At 40.1% G+C, this 7,225-nt stretch overlaps 1 pseudogene; it reads right to left on the bottom strand.

The window, feature by feature from the left end:
• Nucleotides 1-5,949: 5,949 nt before the first annotated feature.
• Nucleotides 5,950-7,225, bottom strand: LOC123481592 (annotated as a pseudogene).

A 7,225-nucleotide genomic window follows, 5' to 3' on the forward strand; every position in this document is an offset into this window, starting at 1 on the left:
CAGAGCTGCAGATTGACTTGATGTTGACTTGACTTCAGTTCCAGCCTGCACTGTGGTGACTATAGGCTAATAGTGGACTAGTGTTTGGAATGATAATTTACAGCAATATCAGTTCATCTTTAGTGTCCCCTCACTGGACAATTCGTTCGATATACACTATAACAAGGATCATCAACTAGATTCAGCCGCGTGACAATTATTTCTTGAACGGATGGTCAGGGGACTGGAACATAATTACAAATCATTTGTAGACTGCAAATTGACCGCAAGGCCAAACTGATACAGCAGTGTTCACCTGGATTCACCTGGTCAGTCTATGTCATTCAATGTTTTGTGCACTCAGTGTATATCTCTTTATTATGCGTGGGAATACTTGGGAACAGATTTCCAAATTCGTCCCGCAGGCCGCCAGTTGGGGAACTCTGCACTATACACTATACACTACACACTACACACTATACACTACACACTATACACTATACACTACACACTATACACTATACACTACACACTATACACTATACACTACACACTACACACTATACACTATACACTATACACTATACACTACACACTACACACTATACACTACACACTATACACTATACACTATACACTATACACTATACACTATACACTACACACTACACACTATACACTATACACTACACACTATACACTACACACTATACACTATACACTATACACTATACACTATACACTATACACTACACACTATACACTACATATACACTACACACTATACACCACACACTATACACTACACACTACACACTATACACTATACACTACACACTATACACTATACACTGATACAGTATAAACTACACACTACACACTATACACTATACACTATACACTATACACTACACACTATACACTACATATACACTACACACTACACACTACACACTATACACTACACACTACACACTACACACTATACACTATAAACTACACACTATACACTACACTATACACTATACACTATACACTACACACTATACACTACACTATACACTATACACTGATACAGTATAAACTACACACTACACACTATACACTACACACTACACACTATACACTATAAACTACACACTATACACTACACTACACACTATACACTATACACTATACACTACATATACACTATACACTGATACAGTATAAACTACACACTACACACTATACACTATACACTACATATACACTATACACTATACACTGATACAGTATAAACTACACACTACATACTATACACTACACACTACACACTATACACTATACACTATACACTATACACTATACACTATACACTGATACAGTATAAACTACACACTACACACTATACACTACACACTACACACTATACACTACACACTACACACTATACACTATACACTATACACTATACACTACACACTATACACTACATATACACTACACACTATACACCACACACTATACACTACACACTACACACTATACACTATACACTACACACTATACACTATACACTGATACAGTATAAACTACACACTACACACTATACACTATACACTATACACTATACACTACACACTATACACTACATATACACTACACACTACACACTACACACTATACACTACACACTACACACTACACACTATACACTATAAACTACACACTATACACTACACTATACACTATACACTATACACTATACACTATACACTGATACAGTATAAACTACACACTACATACTATACACTACACACTACACACTATACACTATACACTATACACTATACACTATACACTATACACTGATACAGTATAAACTACACACTACACACTATACACTACACACTACACACTACACACTACACACTACACACTATACACTATACACTATACACTATACACTATACACTATACACTACACACTATACACTATAAACTACACACTATACACTACACTATACACTATAAACTACACACTATACACTATACTATACACTATAAACTACACACTCTACACTATACACTATAAACTACACACTATACACTACACTATACACTATAAACTACACACTCTACACTATACACTATAAACTACACACTATACACTATACTATACACTATAAACTACACACTCTACACTATACTATACACTATAAACTACACACTACACTATACACTATACACTATAAACTACACACTATACTATACACTATAAACTACACACTATACACTATAAACTACACACTATACACTACACACTATACACTATAAACTACACACTATACACTATACACTATACACTATAAACTACACACTACACACTATACACTATACACTATACACTATACACTATACACTATACACTACACACTATACACTATAAACTACACACTATACACTATACACTATAAACTACACACTATACACTATACACTATAAACTACACACTACACACTCTACACTCAGTGGTGACCCGCCATTCGGTATATCTACCGTAGCTTTGATTGGACTGATCTTGTCAACATCATACTTTCAAAATCTTAGCTAGCAAGCTAGACAAGCAGTCATCATGAATCAAGTCGACAATCTACTGGCAAATCCTTTTCAATCCTTGTCATATGAAGAGAAATTATTGATAAAACGTATCGGTGCTCATCGGCCGTTGGACATAAACATTACACAACAAGTTGGAAATCGCAAATTCAACAATGAGTGGTTTGGAAGGAATCAGTGGCTAACTGCAAGCATTGCAAAGCAATCACTAGCCTGCTATCCAGTGGAGAGGGTGTGTGGTCCAAGTCTGGGTTTAAGGGTCTCTTTTCCAAGCTTAAAAGGATAAACATTCACTCGCAACACCATGGGCCAGAAAAGGTTGAATACATTGGCCATGCTGTCAATCTAGCATGACTTCTGCCGCTTTCAAAACAACTGGAAACTGGGAAATCTCAGTGAGTTCAAGACAACTGGGAAGTCAGAAAAAAACTAGCTTGGACTGGGAAAATACATTTTGAACGGTCATCCAACTTGGAATTCCAAGTCTGGAACTCTGGCCTCTTTCTAGAGCTCTGACCTGAAGATCGTTGACGTCATGATTCAACCTTGTTTTTTTTTCAGAGTTTCCAGTTGTCTTGAAAGCACCATAAATCCAGAGAATTACAGACTTTGATGACAACATTTTCCCACAAGAAGGATCGCCGCGCCACCTTCCTGTTCAAGTGAGCACAGTACAACAAGGTTGTATTGTGTGCTGCTGCATAAATGATGTAATATGCCAGGGAGATATGTATACTGTAGCTAAGAAAGTAATACTAAGTGTATGTTGTGTAGTAAGCTGTTAGTAGCCCATGTGCCTCACCCTAATAATTTGGTCCTTTTCCCCCTTATAACTTAGCCTACTGTTCTGACTTGGTGGTGCACATGTAACCTATAGCCTGTTTTAGAGAAATGTAATCATTGAATATTGTAAGAGCTTTCATTGTCTGCTTTTATGCCCCCTTTATTTGTCCTACGGTTCTGACTTGGTGTACAGGGAGAACACTGTAAGAACGGCCCGTGTTCTGAATTCTGTCGCTGTACATTTCAAAGTGCTGAACAAATAGTTATATTGACTACGTCCATTCTAGCTCACTCATTAATGTCTTAATCGAAATTACAGATTGCCTCTTATCTGCTCATCGTTCCCTTATGCAATAGTTTGTACATCTCAAGTGTCTGTAAAAACCACATTTGTTAAAGCAAGTCAGCCATATCAGCAATGTTTTTTTAAAAGGCAGTAAATGAGGCTGAATGAACTGTTTTCGCTGCCAGACAAGGCTCCGCTGATAGCCAGGTGTAGCGGTGGTAAGGATTCACTCCATGGTGCTGAAAAAGAAAGCTCTGCTGTTGGGACAGCTTTATGGAGGCCCTGACAGTTTGTGGGCACCGTTTGTCACCATTTTAGACAATTAAGGTATTGTTTAGTGTTGTGTAGTAGCTTTGCTGGCATGCATAAAAATAAAATTGGGAGAGTTTGACCCACCAACATTTACATGCTAAAATCACCACTACACTATACACTATACACTATACACTACAACCTACACTATACACTACAATTAAGGCCAGGAGGTTTTTCCTCACCAGGAGAAACTCTTGACCCAGATCTAGTTGGGACCCTATTAGTGAACACAACCCTGCTCTAATAAACCAATGATCTCAAGACTACTGTAGGCCCCATTTGATCTTACCAGTGGAGTGGGTCATCAGTTGAGAAATGGGGTAGCTGCAGCACAATATGGCGACCGGAGTATGGGCGAGTGGGTGTGTCGAAAGGAAAGTAGTGGGCGTGTAGAAAGGAGTGGGTGTGTCGAAAGGAATGTAGTGGGCGTGTAGAAAAGGAGTGGGTGTGTCGAAAGGAATGTAGTGGGCGTGTAGAAAAGGAGTGGGTGTGTCGAAAGGAATGTAGTGGGCGTGTAGAAAAGGAGTGGGTGTGTCGAAAGGAATGTAGTGGGCGTGTAGAAAGGAGTGGGTGTGTCGAAAGGAATGTAGTGGGCGTGTGGAAAGGAGTGGGTGTGTCGAAAGGAAAGTAGTGGGCGTGTAGAAAGGAGTGGGTGTGTCGAAAGGAATGTAGTGGGCGTGTAGAAAAGGAGTGGGTGTGTCGAAAGGAATGTAGTGGGCGTGTAGAAAGGAGTGGGTGTGTCGAAAGGAATGTAGTGGGCGTGTAGAAAAGGAGTGGGTGTGTCGAAAGGAATGTAGTGGGCGTATAGAAAGGAGTGGGTGTGTCAAAAGGAATGTAGTGGGCGTGTAGAAAAGGAGTGGGTGTGTCGAAAGGAATGTAGTGGGCGTGTAGAAAGGAGTGGGTGTGTCGAAAGGAACGTAGTGGGCGTGTAGAAAAGGAGTGGGTGTGTCGAAAGGAAAGTAGTGGGTGTGTAGAAAAGGAGTGGGTGTGTCGAAAGGAAAGTAGTGGGCGTGTAGAAAAGGAGTGGGTGTATCGAAAGGAAAGTAGTGGGCGTGTAGAAAAGGAGTGGGTGTGTCAAAAGCGCTCTGCTATAGGTTAGACCAGGGGTGTCAAACTCATTTTAGCTCAGGGGCCACAGGGAGGAAAATCTATTCCCAAGTGGGCCGGACCGGAAAAATCATGGTATATATAACTTAAAAACAACAACTTCAGATTGTTTTCTTTGTTTTAATACGATCAACATACAACATAAAGCTGGAGCCTGAGGACAGTGTGTCCAAAATAGTACAAGCACAACAGCACTATTAATCATAAAACACGTCAAGTTTATTTGAAAATTCTAAAGAAAAAGAACACACAAACACACAATGCCTCAGTGATTAACAGAACTGTTTCACAGATCACAGAACTATATCAGGGTGTCATTTCTCAGGCAGAAATGTAGATAAAAATAATGAAATCCTGTTCCCCAAACAAGTGCAAGAACCACAGAGTCAAGAATAGGTTAAATATACAAATAAAATCAATTATAAACAATAGCACATCAACATAAAAACATATAAACATAAAGCTGGAGCCTGAGGACAGTGTCCAAAAGCACAACATCACTATTAATCATAAAACACCTCAAGTTATTTGAAAGTTCTGAGGACAAAGAACACACAAACACACAATGCCTCAGTGATTCACAGAAGTATATCACAGATCACAGAACTATATCAGGGTGTCATTTCTCAGGCAGAAATGTAGATAAAAATAATGAAATCCTGTTCCCCAAACAAGTGCAAGAACCACAGAGTCAAGAATAGGTTAAATATACAAATAAAATAAAATCAATTAAAAACAATAGCACATCAACATAAAAACATATAAACATAAATCTGAAAGTGTTGCTCAAACTCCCGTAACAGTCCCGTTATTTTATCTTTGAACCGCTTCATGTCTGCCACATGTTGGGTCGCGCACACATTTTTCAGACAGGGGAAGTGAGCTGCATCACCACCGGCAAGTTGCGTCTCCCACAATGACAGCTTCAACTTGAAAGAACGTATGCTGTCATAATACTGCGTGACAACTTTGTTGCGCCCTTGCAGCTGTTTGTTCAAGTTATTCAGGTGCTCTGTAACATCCACCATAAATGCAAGGTCCTGCATCCATTCTGCGGAATGAAATTCTAACACTGGTTTGCCCCTTTCTTCCATGAACTGTTCAATTTCTTCTCGTAAATCAAAGAAACGCCTCAGCACAGCACCTCGGCTTAACCATCTTACCTCAGTGTGGTATGGCAGGCCATAGATGTGGTCTTTCTCTCTGAGAAGGCTGTCAAACTGACGGTGATTCAGGCTTCTGGATCGGATGAAATCAACAGTTTGGATGACCACCTTCATGACGTTATCCATCTTTAATGACTTGCAACACAAAGCCTCCTGGTGCAAAATACAGTGAAAAGTCAAAAAATCACATCCTCCATTTGCAGATTGCACTTTCTCTCTGAACTTTGTCACAACGCCTGCTTTTTTCCCGATCATTGAGGGCGCACTCATCTGTAGCCAGGCTGACAGCGCGGGACCAGTCCACTCCGACCCTGTCCAGCGCGCCCGACGAGTGCGGTAAAAATATCAGCTGCTGTCGTTGTATCTGTCATCGGCACCAACTCCACGAACTCCTCGGTGACGGTCAATGTGTCATCAACTCCGCGGATGAAAATGGCCAGTTGTGCAACATCTGTAATGTCCGTGCTTTCATCAATTGCAACCGAAAACGCAATAAATGACTTTACTTTTTGCTTCAACTGGCTGTCCAAATCCACTGAAAGATCGGAAATCCTGTCTGCAACTGTGTTTCTTGTCAGGCTGATATTTGCAAAAGCCTGCCGTTTTTCAGGGCACACAATCTCCGCTGCCTTCATCATGCATGTTTTTACAAATTCACCCTCACTAAATGGTTTTGAAGCCACTGCGAATTCATTAGCAATGAGGTAGCTAGCTTTCACTGCAGCGTCACTGATGTCTCGGCTGTGAGTAAACACAGACTGCTGTTTCTTCAGACCCGCCAACAGTTCATTCACCTTCTCTCATCTCCGCTGTCCTTGAAAGTTGTCATATTTGTCGGCATGAAGACTCACATAGTGGCGACTAGGTTATATTCTTTCAGCACTGCAACATGCTCTGAACACACCAAACATACAGCTTTCCCATTCAATTCCGTGAATAAATAGGATGACCATTTTTCTTGGAACACTCTGCACTCTGCGTCCACTTT

Source organism: Coregonus clupeaformis, chromosome 21 (genome assembly GCF_020615455.1).
Source record: "Coregonus clupeaformis isolate EN_2021a chromosome 21, ASM2061545v1, whole genome shotgun sequence".
NCBI classification, from domain to species: domain Eukaryota; kingdom Metazoa; phylum Chordata; class Actinopteri; order Salmoniformes; family Salmonidae; genus Coregonus; species Coregonus clupeaformis.